General features: G+C 45.8%; 1 protein-coding gene across 1 annotated transcript in view; it reads left to right on the top strand.

Annotated features, from left to right (window-relative positions):
* CDYL2 (chromodomain Y like 2) overlaps positions 1–18,330 on the top strand; it is a 119,242-nt gene that overhangs the window by 17,549 nt on the left and 83,363 nt on the right. The gene's annotated exons all lie outside the window — the stretch shown is intronic.

Raw genomic sequence — 18,330 nt, 5'->3', positions numbered from 1 at the left:
GGAAGAATGGGCCCTTAAAGAGAACCTCAGCAGTAGTGTATATAAAGGTCTTAAGTGAGATTTCTGGTACTTCCAAGTAAAGAATCCTAAGAAGGTTAAAAAAGACTGAGACCTTCTGAAAAAGACCACACAGCTCCTTCCCGTGTTCCTGGTTTGGTGCTGTGGTACACAACTAGAAGCTGAGGATGTGTCTTGAAAAAGCAGAGACCTTGCCTGACTCTGCTGGTGTAGATGACACACCTTGTGCTTTAACTAACCAGTGAAACATGTCCAAGCGTGGAATTCTAGCAGGAGCTCCTTTGTATATTAGACCACACACCCCTGATGAAGCCAATACTCCCAACAGCTTACAAAAAGGAGCCTTGTAAGGTTTTGGAGGATTGGCTACATCAGGGGTGTGTGGCCTAATATGCAAAGGAGCTCCTGCTAAAATTCTACTCCTGCATGTCCATGTGTGATTCCACCCTGCTTTCTTTGACAAGCAAGCGTAAAACCAAGATGCAAATTAAGGTGCATGCAAATTTTGGTGTTTGCATGCAGCTTTGTATTCGTAGTCCAGACTGGACACCCCCTGATTGCTTTCCCTTGGCTTCAACATTTATCTCTACCCCTGTCTAAGTGTATGAGTTTTCTTAACAGTGTTAGCATCCAAGCTTGAAATGTAAGATCTTGCCATAAAGATAAACCTCTTAGGTCATACCAGTGCTCCATATAAGTTAGTAGGCATAGGCATGAACTGGGAAAATGGGCATTTGTCCCAGTTTGTGGTTTTTGGGGTCTCACGATCCATAAACTTTTACATACCTTCCTGTTTACCAAGCCAGTTTGTTTTGTGAGATCCATGATGTGGTAGAATGGCCCCCCGTGGGCTAGAGATACCAAACTCACTGTGAGACTCCAGCTGACTCTCCTCTACCTGACATCCAAGTTTGGTGAGGGTTGGCTTTCAGGGGACCGAGTTACAGCCACCTGGGGCAGATGCCCCAGGAAAGTGATCTCTGGGGATATCACAGTTGCAGGTTCAGAAGGAATTTGGTGAACAGCCCCCCTGCTAGCTAGAGGCATCAAATTCACTCTCTGCCTAACTGCCTGCTGCCAAGTAAAAACAGCTGCATGTGAGCTGGGGGTATATATATCCATTCTGCTCCCACAGAGCAGAATGGGAGCTCTCTTGCTGGCAGCCAGCACCACTTTCCAAGCTCTGGAGGGCCACTATATGTGTTTCAGGGCTGCAGAAGTCTATCCTCCCCACCAGTTGCTTTGACAATTAATTGATCAGCGCTAGTTTATCTGCCACACGAACCACCAACACAAACCCCATGAATCTCCTTTAAAATATGATGGTTCATGGAAGGTTCTTGGGAGATGCAATTGCACAAACCTTGGCTCATGAAGCATGAACATGGTGGTTCGTGGGAGGTTTTTGGGAGATGCAATTGCACAAACCTTGGCTCATGAACCATGAACTGGGCGATATTTATGACAAACTTACATTCATGACGAGGTTAGTGCCCATCCCTATAGTTTAGCATCCTGAATTCCCCAGTGACCAGCCAGGTGCTTCCAAAAGCAAAATATGAAGGCAGTGACCCCTGTCACTCTGATATTAATGGCTTACTGCAAATGGAGGTCTAAGTTAACCATTATGGCTAATAGCCATTGATAAACTTTATCAAATTTATATTCCACCTGTTAGTAGTCCTGCCCAAGGTAGCTTACAAAATCTCTCAAGTCCTACTGTCCATGCAGCTGGCTTCTTGTTATATATTGTTCTGTTATTTAGTTATTATTTAAATTGCAAACCATACCTCCAGCAGGTCTCTGAAGAGGTGGTGCATAGAAATATTCTAATGACATAAATAAAACTATCCTTCATGACTCAGTTTTCAAAGCCATCAGTGCTAGAGGACAACTTGCTGAAGTGAACTCCATGGATTAAATGTGTGTTTTGTGAAGAATGGTCTGCCCTGAAACGATTGAAACCATAGCTATAAACCCTTGGAAATAAGAGTTTCTTTTAAAAAATACACCATTGGGATGTAACTCAAAACAATCACTGGGATAGTAGAAATGGGTTGAATATATAATTAGCTAATGCTCAGGCATGTCCTCCCTCCAAACAATTGTAATATTCAAATGTGATAAAAATCAGCTATTTTCTTTAATCAAAGGAGTGATTGTGATGACTAATCATGCTCATGAAAATAGTTCTTTTGTCCATTCATTAGCCTCTCAGCAGTGTGGCATACCCTTGGCTCTATATATTATATTGGTCTCTTACCCTCTGTCTTGGTATATTTGTGTTTTTCAGGGGAAATATTTCACAAACTTTCACATAAATGCCTTAGTAATGTCAACAGTTTTGACTCAAGAATGAATTATTCTTCATTGTGAAAAGTGCAGAAAAATTATCTGACTATCCAGCCATTTCAACAAAACATGAGAACATTTGTGGAACAGTAGAATTGTTCCCACATCCCACCCGTGTTTATTCAATGTACACTAAATAGGAGCCTATTTCAGCCTCCTACAGGAAGAAAGTAGTGATTAATAACAGTATTGGGTTTACTTTTTTGCATTACAGAAACCTTACTTGTCAGAGATTATACATTTTCATATTGTTTCTGATATCCCCCCCCCCACTTGTAATATTGCCATCGTTAAAGGACAGCACCAGATTCATTCCTCTGTACTTAGCTGTCTTAATTGGATAGTAAGCAATCTGCTAGCAATATATCTATTGTGTTTCATGTCTCCTTGGGTAGAGCTTATGCCAAATCCTGACCATATTCATTATTACGCTGTTGGCTGGCCCTTGTGTAGAGGATGCAAGCAAAGTGCTTGTTTCACTTTAAAGTCTGAGACAGCTCGTGGCTCTTCCTGTACTGTCTGATTTTCAAGTTAAGTTGCCAGGTCCCCCTCTGCCCCTGGTGAGGAAAGGATTGGGAAACTTCTGGAGATTTGGGAATGGAGCCTGGGGAGGACAGGGACAACGTTAGGGGAAGGCCTTAGACTTCGTGCCCTGTTCCTTGACAATCCAGAGCAACTGGTTGGCAGCTGTGCAAAAGAGGATGCTGGGTTACATGAACCATTGGCCTGAACCAGCAGGGTTTATGTTACTTTAATGCACTTGAGTGTGCTGTATGATATACACTAAAAGGTAAAGGTAGTCCCCTGTGCAAGAACCAGTCGTTTCCGACTCTGGGGTGACGTTGCTTTCACAACGTTTTCACAGCAGACTTTTTACGGGGGGTTTTCCATTGCGTTCCCCAGTCATCTACACTTCCCCCCCACACACACACTCCCAGCAAGCTGGGTACTCATTTTACCGACCTTGGAAGGTTGGCAGGCTGAAGCAACCTGAAGCCGGCTACCTGAACCAGCTTTCGCTGGGATCGAATTCAGGTTGTGAGCAGAGCAGTACTGCAGCTTTACCACTCTGCGCCATGGTGCTCTTCATGATATACACTGGCCTGCTTTAAGAAAATTTATTATTATTTTCATGATAGCAATATATATGTAGAACATATAATAAGGAAAGCTGGGTTATATTTAGGTGAAGGTGGAGTGAAAATTGGTGGAAGGAACATTAGCAATTTGAACTATGCAGATGACACCACATTACTGACAAAAAAAAGAAGTAAAGTCTTTGAAATGACTACTAATTAAGGTTAAAGAAGATGGCGCCACAGCAGAATTACAGCTGAATATCAGGAAGACAAAAGTAATGACTACTGAGGAATTACACAACTTTAAGGTTGACAATGAAGAAACTGAAATTGTTAATGCTTTTTTATTCCTTGACTCAATCACTAACCAAAATGGAGGAAGGTTTAGACTGGGAAGGACAACCATGAAAGAGCTAGAAAAGATCCTTAAGTGTAAGGACGTGTCATTGACTACCAAGATCAAAATAATTCATACTGTAGTATTAATTACTGTAAGGGTGTGAATGTTGGACAGTGAAGAAAACTGACAGGAAGGAAGTTTATTCATTTGAAATGTGGTGTTGGAGGGAATTTTTATGAATACTGTGGTCTGCCAAAAAGAGAAATAAGTTGGTTCTGGATCAAATCAAGCCTGAACCCTCTCTGGAGGCTATCATACTTACTTCAGATTTTCAGAGCAGTAAACCTTTAAGATTGACTTTGGATTCTGTGCCCATCTTATGCACCATTCTCTTTCCTCCAGTGTATTTATTCTGCAGCTACAATTTTAAAAACACACATTACTAAATTGTGGTGGGAACATCACTTGTGAAGTGTCACAGATGGTGTCAATTGTTTAAAAAAAATTGTACAGTTGCCCTATTACAGCTGCGCAGTAGCATCCTTCCATTTAAATCCTTGTGGTTTATGTTTTGCATGTACAGTTTAGTGTTAGGTCATTGAATGAAAGGGAGCAGAAAGGAACACAGGCAAAGAGGAAAACCCCAATGTTGACATGGTCGAGACTTTTTTTTAAACTGACAAGCAGCTGAGAAGCCCTGTTTTCCTTATTGTCAAGCACTAGGGGATTCTCTGCTGTGTTATCGGCCCCTGTGAAAAATGGAAAAGAGTCCCAAGATCTCATAATATGGGGGAACACAGTGTGTGTACAGAATGCATGGCAGAACCTATTGACAATGGCACTGCAAGCTTTGATCATTGTCAACAAATGCGTTTGTGTGTGCACGCCTGTGCAAAGTTGGCTGCAACTCCACCACACTTCATTCAGGACCGCAATTTGTATGGGGGAGGAGTCCTCTGGCAGAAGCTCTGGAGAGATTTTTAGTCTTTTTTTTTTTTTTTTGCTGATGCCCTAGTGCAGTTGCACATTAAGTCTAATTTCTTGCCCTCCCTTGCAGTTTTGTTTGGTCGTGTACACTGGTCATGATCTTGGCAGTTTTTTAGAACCTGTCTTGTGCTGATTGCACTCTTTCCTCCAAATGGATCGATCCCAAGTGATTCTTAACTTCATTAGTTTGCAGCAGGTCTGCCAAAATGCACCCCCCCCAAAAAAAAATGTTCACTAAAGCATTAAAGAGAAAAATGTTTTCAAAGCTTTAGGCTTCCCATTCCAGTGTCTCTTTATATCTCATGTCAATTTCATTCTGCACTGACCATCCTCCCGCCTTCATTTTGTTTGCATCTAGCACTGAAATCCTCTCTTTTTTTGCAATGGGGGTGCCTCTGTTTGCCTCCTCCCTGATCCCCCCCTTTAAGTCAATACTTGCAGGAAACTACACTTCACACAGCTCCTTTTGGACTTTTTTTTTTTTTACAGTTGGCAAAAAAAAATTAAACATTTAAAACAACAAGGAAAAAAGTAATCAGTAGAGCTTGTACACTGATGTAGGGGGAGGATGGTGGAAGGTGTCAAGTGGACAGAGTTACCTTGATGTGGGTGGGGAGTGACCTTTGAGGGGCAGCAATGAGTGGGGGGAAATCCAAGAGAATCTGTACACTTTTTAATTACCTTTAGCTTGGAAGCAAAACAAGGGAAATATTGGCACAGAAGCACTCTTAGAAAACCCAGAGAAACAGTGTCCAGAAAGTGAACTGAGGACTGAAGGGAAGAAAATCAATACGGAACAACAACAAAAAAAACCCAGTGGACAAGCACATGAAAGCAAAGGGAAACACCCGTGCATAATAGGCCATTGTGAGAAGACAAAAGTAAGTGAAAAACAAAATAATATTAGGAAAAGTTGAAGGCAACAGGAAAAGAGGAAGACCCCACATGAGATAAATTAACTCAATAAAGGAAGCCACGGCCTTCAGTTTGCAAGACCTTAAGTGTGTTAATGATAAAGCATTTTGAAGGTCCTTAATTCATAGGGTCATGATTATTCAGAAGCAACTTGACAGTACTTAATGCACACACGCAAGAAATAATAATTTTAAAGGATGAGAAAATTCCGTGACAGTATTCAAAAGTATATGAATGAAATCAAGAGGATGATTTTGTCACAAATCCTTAAATGCACAACTCAACAAAATAGTGGGAATAAGACAATATCCCCTGAGTCCTGATCCCTCCTCCATTCCCCATTTGAAATCAAATCACTAAGATTTAAACAATATTCTTTAAAAAAAAAAAAAAAGCTATAAGTAATGTCCATGGTGTCAAAACTTTAACCGAAGTAAACCAAAGAATGTTTTCTGGGTTTGAGATAGACATTTGAGGAGGAGATGCTTCAGAAGATGTGTCTAAAGTGGGCACCCATTCTGAACAAGCTGCCTTCATTACTGGAAAATACTTGGCTTAGAACCTCCCACTACCTGTACCAAAATTCCAAAAGTGTACATAGACCCCAACAAGCTTGGGATCCCTCTTCTTATAGGCCAGGTATTTTAAAATCTTATTTTATACCATTGTACCGAGTGTGCATTTATGGGTTACATTATTGCCTTATCCTGCTGCTATAATGTAGTCATAACTGTTTTGAGCTTGCTAAGATACAGTATAATCTTAAATTGATCAATTAATTAAATAAATTAGAATTCATTGAGATGTCAGCATATGCTTGCAGCAGAAAACTGTAAACATGCGCTGTTTGGCTTCTTCTTTGGATTAAAAATATGTTCAAATGAATAAAAAATCTGAAGTACAGATGCTGACGTTGTCAAGACTAAGCTCCAAAACCTCTACTAATTCATTCTTCAGCCAATAAGCCTTGTATTGGAAAGGACTACTTGGAAGGAATTTTTATGTTTTGAATGGACAGCACAGTGTAGAAGGAAGAAATGTGACTAATGTTCAGTAATAATTCAAGTGGAGACAATAAAATGCAAATGGAATTGTGTTTGAAGACCTATTTTAAGAACCTGGGAACTTGGAGTATGACTTAATGGACCTGCTTTTGGGTTCAGACTGCAGTCTGCAAGATTACTTAATGATTTCTGTGATCATGGTAGCCTCTATGGCTAAAGGCAAGTGTTTCAGTTCTAATGCAATGGTCAAGTGACTTTTCTACTAGCTGCTGATTGCTCCACAACCTGTTTTTGGAGGATGTGCCCCATCTCTAAGTCTTGGCAACTTCTGGCTAAGCTAAATGATTCTTGGACTTCCCAGGTCTTTAACCTTGCCTTGTAATTCTTTGACTTTCCCAAATCACCCTCTGTTGCTTGCTTTTCCTTCAGCCAGACCAAAGCAAGATCAGATGACATCTTCTGAAGATGAAATGGGAAAAGGCATAAAGCATACAATTATTCCCTATAGCAATCCAGAACATTTTTAAAAGATGGAGAGTAATAAAAACAGCTTGAGACAGCAAAAAAAAAAGTCCAGGACTCATCCAGCATTAATTAAAGCACAGATATTGCTGTTAACTCACCATGCATCAGTTCCATATTTGGAAGTTTGATAGAATTAAAGTGTCCTGGGGTAGAATTTCTTTCTGAACCATCACAGACTTGCATAAGGCTTTCATGGTTAATGCTATCCAAAGCCGTTGAGATGTCCAAGAGAATCAAATGGGGTGCATTGTCCCATCACTCATCCACTGACTACTGTGTTGCTTCTTCCCCAAACCAAGCCCTAACTCTGGGCTGAAATGGGATTAGATGTGGCATTATCCAATCTGTAAAGCGGGCAGTTCTGCAACTTCTCTGGATAATGTTTTTCTGTTCTCCTGTAAATTGTCTGGGACCACTGAGTTGTGAATCAGAACCAAGTGATTTACTGTTACAGAGATGTAGCTGAATTATTTTCCCACCATATAATCTGATTGGAATAAGGTAATGGTAGCCTTCTCAGAGGTTTCATAATCTGGTTGTTCTCTTCACATGGATCCAGCCATTCTTGATGAAGAGGTATGTCAGAATCACCTCTCAGCAGAGTCTATTTGGAAAGAAACAGGTTGAGGACAGGGAATCATACAGAGATGTTGTGGGCATCTTCTTCCATTGCTGTGCATGATGGGCTCATTGAATGCTTTAATTATTTTAACTTCTCTGCAGCAGCTCATTAATCATTCTTTTGCAGCCAGTGCTTTGTGAATTACTTCATTAGGCAGCTTTCTAAATAAATGATTATTATAAAGTATATATTCTTCTTGATTGAAACCCTTAAATTTTCCTTATGAGATTTTATGGAATAATTAGCCCACAAATCACTTGACAAGTGCAGGAAGAAAATTTAGATGCTGTGCCACCTATTCATTTCTTGGAAGTGTCTCTTCTCTGCCGTTCAGTTGCTGCTGTTAGCCAAAAAGTGATCTTATAAAATGTGGCAGAGGACTGTGTTCTGCCTGGCTTTAATAGTACCTCAAAAGCCAGTGGAAACGTAATACTGATACTATGTTGTTTGTGTTGAAGAGGCATCCGTGGCCATCAAAACAAATTCTTTTGGAAAGTTCAGATGTGACTCAGTAAAGATTCCAGGTCTCCATCTTCAATCCGTTTGATCTCCCAGGCATGGATAATATATTATAGATAAATAAACAATAAAATAAGATTTGTTTCCTCTCAATAACAATACTGCTGCCAAGTTGTGACTGTCTTATGGCAACCCCATATGGGGTTTTCACAGTAAGAGACTTATTGAGGTGGCTTGCCATTCCCTTTCTCTGCATAGCAACCTTGGTCTTCCTTGGTTGTCTCCCATCCAAGAACTGACCAGGAAAAAATTAAATCAAAAGCATTTCTGGCTCAACATTAGGAAGAACTTCCTGACCGTTAGAGCGGTTCCTCATTGGAGCAGGCTTCTGGGCTCTCCTTCCTTGGAGGTTTTTAAACAAATGCTAGATGGCCATCTGACAGCAATGAAGATCCTGTGAATTTGTGGGGATATATTTGTGAGTTTCCTGCATTGTGCAGGGGGTTGGTCTAGATGACCCTGGAGGTCCCTTCCTGCTCTTATGATTCTAGGACTAACCCTGCTTAGCTTCCAAGCTAGCCTGGGCTACTTGGGCTGCTGTTCTCTCTCAGGTCGTCTCCTTTTCTATCCCTTCCTCCTCTTCATCCGACACCACAATGTGTCACCAGTAAAGGGAGGTGGGACATTTCTTCAGCATGCAAAGCAGCCAAGCAAGAGACCCCTAATGTGCAGGTGACTGCAATGTTTCTCTTACTTTAGGTCCTTTTTTCTGGTTCTGAATGAAACAACCTGACTCCTGATTGAGGGCTAAAATGGCTCATCTTGCTATTTCAGGAGGAACAAAATGTTAAGATTTTAAAGAACAAATGTTCAGTGCTGTGGCATACAGAATTCATACTTTTGATGAGCTTTCAAATAAATGACAGAACAAGGGGATATCTCTGCTGCTTGAATGAAAGGAGAATATCCATACAAAATTACTGTTAGTAGGAACCAAAATGTTTCACAGGTTGTTCCATGGAGGGAAGCATTTTGTGGCACACCAGCAGAGAACTGAAATTCATGACAGAAACTATTCTATGATGTGGTTCATGAAGAGCTGCACAATGTCAAGTGACCTTTGTTCAGCACTTCAGTCTTCTGTGGCATTGTTTGACAAAGCTGACAAAGACAAATTTGCAGCCAGCGTGTTGTGTCCTAGGCTTAAATGGGAGAACTGTTACTTTTGGAGGGAAGCTGAACAAGCCAAAGCTTGTACTCCACACCAGGGTTCCAGAGAAGGCCTAAGCGTGCCCAATCAGGGGAAGGATTGAAACATAAGTAGCCAATCAACATCTAGGCTCATACTGTACCCTGATAGGCCCTTAGGGCCCTGTAAATAGCCAATCCATGTAGATAGTTAAGGACCAATCAGAAGGGAGCAAGAATTGTATAAAAGAGCGGGAAGTTTGAATAGGTCTCAGTCTGTGTGTGTGTTCCTGAAGTAAAGCTTGCTGAAATCACTCTCCGACTCTGGTCTCTTACTGCGCCAACCCCAGTACTTTACACTGGCAACGAGGATGGGATGCCAGTAAGAACCAGCAATAGAACCAGGAACATGGAAAGGTGGCTAAATCCAAGCCATCTGGGTCCGCACCTCCGCTCTGCGCACACCCCAGCTCGCAAGCCGCCCAGACACACTGCCAAGAATGGAGGCTCCAGCCAACCTCCTACAGCCCTTTAGCATCGATCGCCCCGAGCTGTGGGACTCGTGGGTCGAAGGCTTCCAGTCATACCTGACCTTCCGGAAGATTACAGAGACTACCATGCAGAGAGCTCTGCTTATCAGTACGTGTGGCACGGAGACCGTGGACTTAGCCAGGGCTCTTCTCCAACCCAGGAAGCTCTCAGAGACGCCAGTGGACGACATCATCAGCGCTCTGGAGAAGTATTTCCAGCCCCAGCCAACCAAGCTCACCCGGCACTGGGACTTCCGACAAAGGACACAGAAGGCAGGCGAAACCACGATGGCGTTCTTGACAAGCCTGCGCCGGGTGGCAAGCCGATGCAGTTTCGCAGACCTCAACGAAGCCCTTCTCGACCAGTTTGTATGGGGCTTGAGGGACGAAAAACTAGTACAGAAACTCCTGTCCCTCTCTGAGTGCGACCTAACAAAGGCAATCGATGTGGCCACCAGCTGGGAGAAGGGCAGATCAGCAGAGCCACGGCTGACAAGACAAACTGCGGCACACCAGATCAACCCTGAACCATCTACAGAGGACTCAGACGAGGACAAAGCTCTACAAACCGGCTATCGTTCAGCAGGAAGGAAGACCACCCATGTCCCACAGGGCATGAGACACAAGACACTACCTGCATGTGAAAGTTGCGGGGGCCAGCACGAGCGGCAGACCTGCTGATTCCGGAATGCCACCTGTCGACTCTGCAACAAGGAAGGCCACATCGCCTGCGCCTGCAGATCCAAATCCCGAGCACGCGTCCCACAAAGATCTGCGCACTCCGAAGGCCAGCCAGACTTCGAGACCGACGCTCTCCACGCCCACCCATACCCGGTACAGTACCTACCCTCGCCAGTCAGGCCCTCCAAAATCCAGGTCAATGTAGGGATTGGGGGGGTGCCCTGCCAAATGGAGGTGGACTCTGGATCAGCATCATCTATTATAGCGGCAGAGACATTTTTTTAAATTCCAACCAGGCTGAGGCCTCGTCTCAGGGACCCGGGGTTTATATTAGTGGACTTCCAGAAGAATAAGGTGCCTATCTTGGGAGTGGGCCCGGTCCCAGTCCAATACAAGGGGTTCAAGGGCCAGCTACAAGTGCTAGTGGTCAAGAACCACCTTACAAACCTTTTGGGTCTCGACTGGTTCAAGCCCCTGGGAATAGAGATCAGGGGGGTCAATAAGACTGTCGGAGTGGACTTTAACAAGGTTTGCGAAGAGTTCCCGGCCGTTTTCGATGGCACCTTGGGCTGCTACACGGGTCCCCCGGTTACACTACACCTCGACCCCACAGTGCGGCCTATTAGGCTTAAAGCGCGGCGAGTTCCATTCGCGCTCAAGCCTAAAATTGAGGAGGAACTGGATAAACTGATTGCACAGGGAATACTAGAGCCTGTCACCCACGCAACCTGGGAAACTCCCATCGTGACTCCAGTCAAGCCCAGTGGGGAGGTGCAGATTTGTGCAGACTATAAGTGCACCCTCAACAAGGCTCTTCAGGCCCACGCATACCCTGTGCCCATCGTCAGCCATGTTTTAGCCACCCTAGCCAGCGCAAAAATTTTTGGCAAGTTGGACTTGGCCCAAGCTTACCAACAGCTGCCGGTGGATGAGGCCACGGCCAATGCCCAAACAATTGTGACCCACCGGGGGGCCTTTAGAGTAAAGCGGTTGCAATTTGGCGTGAGTGTGGCTCCGGGGTTGCTCCAGGAACTCATGGACTCTCTTTTAAAAGGACTCCCCGGAGTCACTCCATTCTTCGATGATGTGCTGATCGCGGCAGCCTCGCCTGAAGAATTCGCCGCCCACCTTAGAGGAGTCCTACAACGTTTTGAAACAGCCAGCCTCAAGGTCAAACGGGAGAAGTGCCTCCTGGGCGTGGATCGGGTGGAATTCCTGGGGTTCTCCATCAATGCCCAGGGGATCCACCCCTCCGACGCCAAGCTGCGTGCCATCAGAGATGCTCCAGTGCCCACCAACAAGCAAGAACTCCAGGCCTTCCTCGGCCTCCTAAACTTTTATCATGCTTTTCTCCCCCACAAGGCAGCGGTGGCCAAACCCCTGCACCGACTTCTAGACAAGAACCAACCCTGGGCATGGGGCCACCAGCACGCTAAAGCCTTCCAGGATATCAAGGGCCTCCTGATGTCCAACTCCGTCCTTGCCCATTTCAACGAGACCCTGCCCTTGGTCCTTGCATGCGACGCATCCCCTTATGGCGTGGGGGCAGTTCTGGGCCACCGACTCCCTGATGGGACCGAAGTCCCTATCGCGTACTACTCGCGGACCCTCTCGTCAGTGGAGCGAAACTACGCCCAAATCGACAAAGAAGGGTTGGCAGTCGTGGCCGGCGTAAAAAAATTTCATGATTACATCTACGGCCGGCCCTTTACCCTCTATACGGACCACAAACCCCTCTTGGGCCTCTTTGCATCGGACCGGCAGACCCCTCAGGTGTTGTCCCCACGGGTCCTCCGTTGGTCCATTTTTCTAGCCGGCTACACCTACACCCTAGTGCATCGCCTGGGCAAGGCAATGGGCCATGCTGACACCCTGAGCCGCTGGCCCTTGCCTGATGTGGATCCCGATCCAGCCCCGGCTCATCAGATCCTACTGATGGACATGCTTCCGGACAGGCCATTGCTCGCCCGCCACGTTGCTGCCCGCTCCGCTCGTAAGCCAGTCCTCTCCCGTGTCTTGGACTGGGTGGGGAGGGGGTGGCCCAAGGGCTCGACTGGGCCGGAATTTACTCCGTTTGCAGCCCGGAAGATGAACTATCCACCCACAAAGGCTGCCTACTATGGGGCAACAGAGTCGTCATCCCCAAACCCTTGCAAGACCAAGTGCTGAGAGCCCTGCACGAGGCACACCCGGGCATAGTCCGCATGAAGGCTCTCGCACGGAGCTATGTCTGGTGGTCCGGCCTCGATGCAGAAATTGAGGCTTGGGTTAAAAGGTGCCCGACATGCCAGGTGTCAAGGCCTGACCCCCCACGTGGCCCAGTGCAATCATGGGAATCCACCAAACCCCCTGGTCAAGACTGCATATGGACTTTGCTGGCCCCTTCCATGGGCGGACTCTACTCATACTAGTGGATTCATACTCCAAGTGGTTGGAGGTGGTCCAGGTGCCCTCGCCATCATCGCAGGCGACCATCATGGCTCTGAGGGCCATCTTTGCAACCCATGGGTTGCCGGAGACCATCGTCACCGACAACGGCACAGCATTCACGTCCGCAGTGTTCCAGGACTTCTTGGCCAAGAACCTCATCAGGCACATTCGCTCTGCCCCGTTTCATCCAGCCACCAACGGCCAGGCAGAGCGGATGGTGCGCACGGCAAAGGAGGCCTTGAACCGTCTGGGCCCCTCAGACTGGCCAAAAGACATGGCGTGTTTCCTAACGGCCTACCGGACCACACCTACCACCTCCACAGGTCGCAGTCCAGCAGAACTCCTCATGGGCCGCCGCATCTGCACCCTGCTGGACAAGCTGCACCCTGACCGAGCCCCAGACAGGCGACTGGCGCCGGAACACCTTAAAGCCCCCAGAGTGTTCTACCCAGGTGAGACAGTGTGGGCATGGAACTATGCCACCACTGGCCCCGCCTGGCTCCCTGGAAAGGTGGACCACGTCACCGGACCGGTCTCCTATGCAGTGACCGGTCTCCTATGCAGTGACATCTCCTGAGGTGACACATCGACCAACTCCGAGGTCGCCTGCCTGCTGGGGAGCCAAGGTCAGAGGCTCCAGATCCGGACAACGTAAGTCCCCGAGAGCCTGACACAGAACAGGGTTCCGTGAAGCCCGCTTCTGCCCAGCAGGAGGAGACCCCCGACCGCGCAGCTGAACCCAGGTCTCCCGGGGCCGCCGTCCCAGATGTCTCCAGCTCTGCAGCCGCGGAACCACCAACCGAGTCGGAACGCCCAGTCCCCTCGGAGTTCCGACGCTCGACACGAGACCGCCGCCCTCCGGCATATCTCCAGGACTATGTCACCTGATAGTTGGAACTATGGGGGGAGGGGTGTTGTGTCCTAGGCTTAAATGGGAGAACTGTTACTTTTGGAGGGAACTGTTACTTTTGGAGGGAGCTGAACATGCCAAAGCTTGTACTCCACACCAGGGTTCCAGAGAAGGCCTAAGCGTGCCCAATCAGGGGAAGGATTGAAACATAAGTAGCCAATCAACATCTAGGCTCATACTGTACCCTGATAGGCCCTTAGGGCCCTGTAAATAGCCAATCCATGTAGATAGTTAAGGACCAATCAGAAGGGGGCAAGAATTGTATAAAAGAGCGGGAAGTTTGAATAGGTCTCAGTCTGTGTGTGTGTTCCTGAAGTAAAGCTTGCTGAAATCACTCTCCAACTCTGGTCTCTTACTGCGCCAACCCCAGTACTTTACACAGCGGATGCAATTAGATGGGCTTTTTGACCAACCATAGCCACCCCCCACCCCCAGATTTAATGTGCGCTATCACATGAACACATCTGTCTCCTGCAGACAGCCCATCCTTCCGTTGTCATAGGATGGGCAGGGAATGGAATAAATAGCCACCAGGAACTTCCTGGTAGCAAACTCCTTGTTGCTCCTCTGTGACGTGTTTCTGGCTGTCTAAACGGCTGGGGCATGCCATGGACACACCAAGCACGTGCAGGAGCTGTATGAATGCTCCTCTAGCATGTGCATGGCCCATGCTTGTCTCAGTAGCCAGGTGTGCACTGTCTGATTGCCACGGCATGCCTCAAATTGCCCTGGCTTTTACAAAGCCGGAAGACCACCACAGCAACTTCCTAGTGTGATTCCACCCAGTTACTGCTGCTATGCAGTTGGGTAAAATGAGGAGAATAAAGTAAGATCTGTTGAGGCTAGGTGAGTGGGCGTCAACATGGCAGATGAGGTTCAATGTGGCCAAGTGCAAAGTAATGCACATTGGGGCCAAGAATCCCAGCTGCAAATACAAGTTGATGGGGTGCGAACTGGCAGAGACTGACCAAGAGAGAGATCTTGGGGTCGTGGTAGATAACTCACTGAAAATGTCAAGACAGTGTGCGATTGCAATAAAAAAGGCCAACGCCATGCTGGGAATTATTAGGAAGGGAATTGAAAACAAATCAGCCAGTATCATAATGCCCCTATATAAATCGATGGTGCGGTCTCATTTGGAATACTGTGTGCAATTCTGGTCACCGCACCTCAAAAAGGATATTATAGCACTGGAAAAAGTGCAGAAAAGGGCAACTAGAATGATTCCCTATGAAGAAAGGTTAAAATGCTTGGGGCTCTTTAGCTTGGAGAAACGTCGACTGCGGGGTGACATGATAGAGGTTTACAAGATTATGCATGGGATGGAGAAGGTAGAGAAAGAAGTACTTTTCTCCCTTTCTCACAATACAAGAACTCGTGGGCATTCAATGAAATTGCTGAGCAGTCGGGTTAGAATGGATAAAAGGAGGTACTTCACCCAAAGGGTGATTAACATGTGGAATTCACTGCCACAGGAGGTGGTGGTGGCTACAAGCATAGCCAGCTTCAAGAGGGGGTTAGATAAAAATATGGAGCAGAGGTCCATCAGTGGCTATTAGCCACAGTGTGTGTGTGTGTGTATATATATATATAAATTTTTGGCCACTGTGTGATACAGAGTGTTGGACTGGATGGGCCATTGGCCTGATCCAACATGGCTTCTCTTATGTTCTTAAGAGAACGACCGATTTTGTACTAGGCTTGTTCCAGATGGAGAGCCCTTTTGTTTCCGGCACTTCTCTGTTTTTGCACAAGCTGCCCTGGAGCTGCGAGCTGGCACGCCACTTTTCCACAGCATTTGAGATCCTCTTACAAGTAGGCTTCCCAACCCTCCCGCCCTGGTGGGGGACCCCAGGTTTCACAGCCTCTTCCCACACTCCCCCAAAAAACGGAAGCGGGGGGAGGGGGGAGCCGTGAGTAGTCCGGACACAGGACGTAAAAGTACATGCCCGCGTCGGCGTAGAAATCCATCCTCCTCTCGGTCTCCTCGGTGGCGATGAGCTTGAAGGGGGTGTTGGAGCACCATTTATTCTCAACATCCGCCAGCTGCTGGAAATCCATCCTCGCCTCCTGCCCTGGCTGCCTTCAGCCTCCTCCCTCCCTCCTCCTCTCTCCTCGGCGGGTGACTGTATCCGATTCCGCTCCCCTCTCCCTCTAGGAAACTGGGCACTCAGCCCTTCAGAGGAGGGGGAGGCAGGACGGGGCTTAGAGCTGGGGAGATGCTCCAGGCACCCCGCCGGCACGTCGGGCTGCGGCTCCTGGCCTCGGCATTACTTGCGAACTTCCACGTATTGTTTACATGCTGGGTGGCCCGGGTGGCAGGCTGCCTCACTCGCTCACTCTCCTTCACCCTTTTCTCTCGCTCGTTTCCCCCCGCCTCCTGCGGCCGCTCTTCAGCAGCCTGACATTGGTTCAGCGCGGCTGTGTTGCTGTCGGTGTGGGTCACTCGGCGGGTATGAGTAAAAGCTGGAGCGTGGTGAGCCGCGAGTCCAGGTCCATCTGAGCCTCATATCCAGAACCCCCTTTGGAGTTCAATTATGCTTGTCACAGCCTTGATCTTGGCTCCACCCCTAATGTCTCCTGGCTCCACCCCCAAAGTCTCCTGGCTCCACCCCCAAAGTCCCCAGATATTTCTTGAATTGGACTTGGCACCCCTACTTACAAGTGGTTTCAGCTTGCCGCGGAAAAGCAGTACACCAGCTTGCAGCTCTGGGACAGCTTATGCAAAAACAGAGAGAAGCGCCAGGGGCAAAAGGGCTCTCCACCTGGAACAAGCCGAGGGCAAAATCGGTCAACATCTTTGTAGAAATATGTTGCAGTATATCAGACTGCAGTCCTAAGAGTTTTTATTGTGTAATCTGTTTTTAATGTGGTTTAATTTGCTGTTGTTAGCTGTCCTGAGCCCGCCAGGGGAGGGCAGGATATAAATTTGATAAAATAAAATAAATAATAAATAACTCTTTCTCAGGAGTAAGCCCCTCTTGAATCCAGTGATCCCTCAATCCCTTATCATCTGATGATTTAACATGATTTGATTATTCTTTTACCAAATCAGGCCAGTACTATTTATTCTGATTGCTCTCCTGGGAGAGAAGTTCTATGCTTAACTGTATAAGGTTTTTATACAAGAAGTTAAAAAGTGGGGGGGGGGGGAAGGAGTAGTATCTGATCTTCTCTGCTACAGAAATCCATAGATTAACTCATTACCTCCTTAGTCTGTAATCAGACCAAGGGAAATATATTACCTTTCTGTGTAAGCTTATTATCTTTGCCTTTTAGTCTTCAAAGCCATAAGTCATCAGTTCATTTCCCTCCTTTTTATGCAAGAAGTCCATAAAGGGTTTCCGTGATGTAGGTATAAATTTAAGTAAATTATTTTCTTTTATCAAAGACATGTTTGGCAATCTCTGCAAGCTCCATCATCTTTACTAGCCATTCCTCTATTGTAGGTAATGACAAAGATTTCCAGTTTTGAGCATATAGCAGTCTTGCTGCCATTGTCATATACAGAAAAAAAAGTTCCATTCATATTTTCAAGTTGTTTATCAATTAGTCCCAACAAAAAAGCCTCTGGCTTCAATTGTATATTAATCTTTAAAATCTTCTACATAATTGAATGTATTTGTATCTAGTATTTTTTTGCTTTATTACAATTCCACCACATATAATAAAATGGTCCTTAATTTTGTTCACATTTCCAGCATTTATTCCCAACATTTTAATACATTTTAGCTAATTTATCTGGAGTCATATACCATTGGCACATCATTTTATAAAAATTCTCTTTACAATTAGAATTTAAAGTAAATTTAAGCCCTTTCGACCATAGATGCTCCCATTGTTCCATTTGAATAGTTTAACCAAAACTTTTGACCACTTTTATCATAAATCCCTTTACTTTTTCTTCCTCTGTTTCAAATTTCAACGGATGTTGATACATTTTCAAGATAACATGTTGGTCATTCTTACACAGTTCTCTTTCAAATATAGATGTAGTTTTGTCAAAACTACCCAACCTTTTATTCGTTTTAAATCTTATTTATTTATTTATTTATTTATTTATTTATTCCGTAACTTATATCCCGCCCTTCCCACAAGTGGCTCAGGGCGGCTTACAACAAATAATAAAACAATAAAATAGGAACAAATTAATACATTTAAATTCAAACATTTAAAACCTAAAAACCTTAAAATTTTACATTTTACATTAGGAAGCTTAGAAAAAATAAATCTGTCTAATCATCAGGGCTTTTTTGTAGCAGGAACTCCTTTGCATATTAAGCCACACAC

Source organism: Heteronotia binoei, chromosome 14, assembly GCF_032191835.1.
Source record: "Heteronotia binoei isolate CCM8104 ecotype False Entrance Well chromosome 14, APGP_CSIRO_Hbin_v1, whole genome shotgun sequence".
NCBI lineage: Eukaryota > Metazoa > Chordata > Lepidosauria > Squamata > Gekkonidae > Heteronotia > Heteronotia binoei.
The sequence above is the reverse complement of the archived record's forward strand: the minus strand, read 5'-3'. Positions and strand labels throughout refer to the sequence as shown.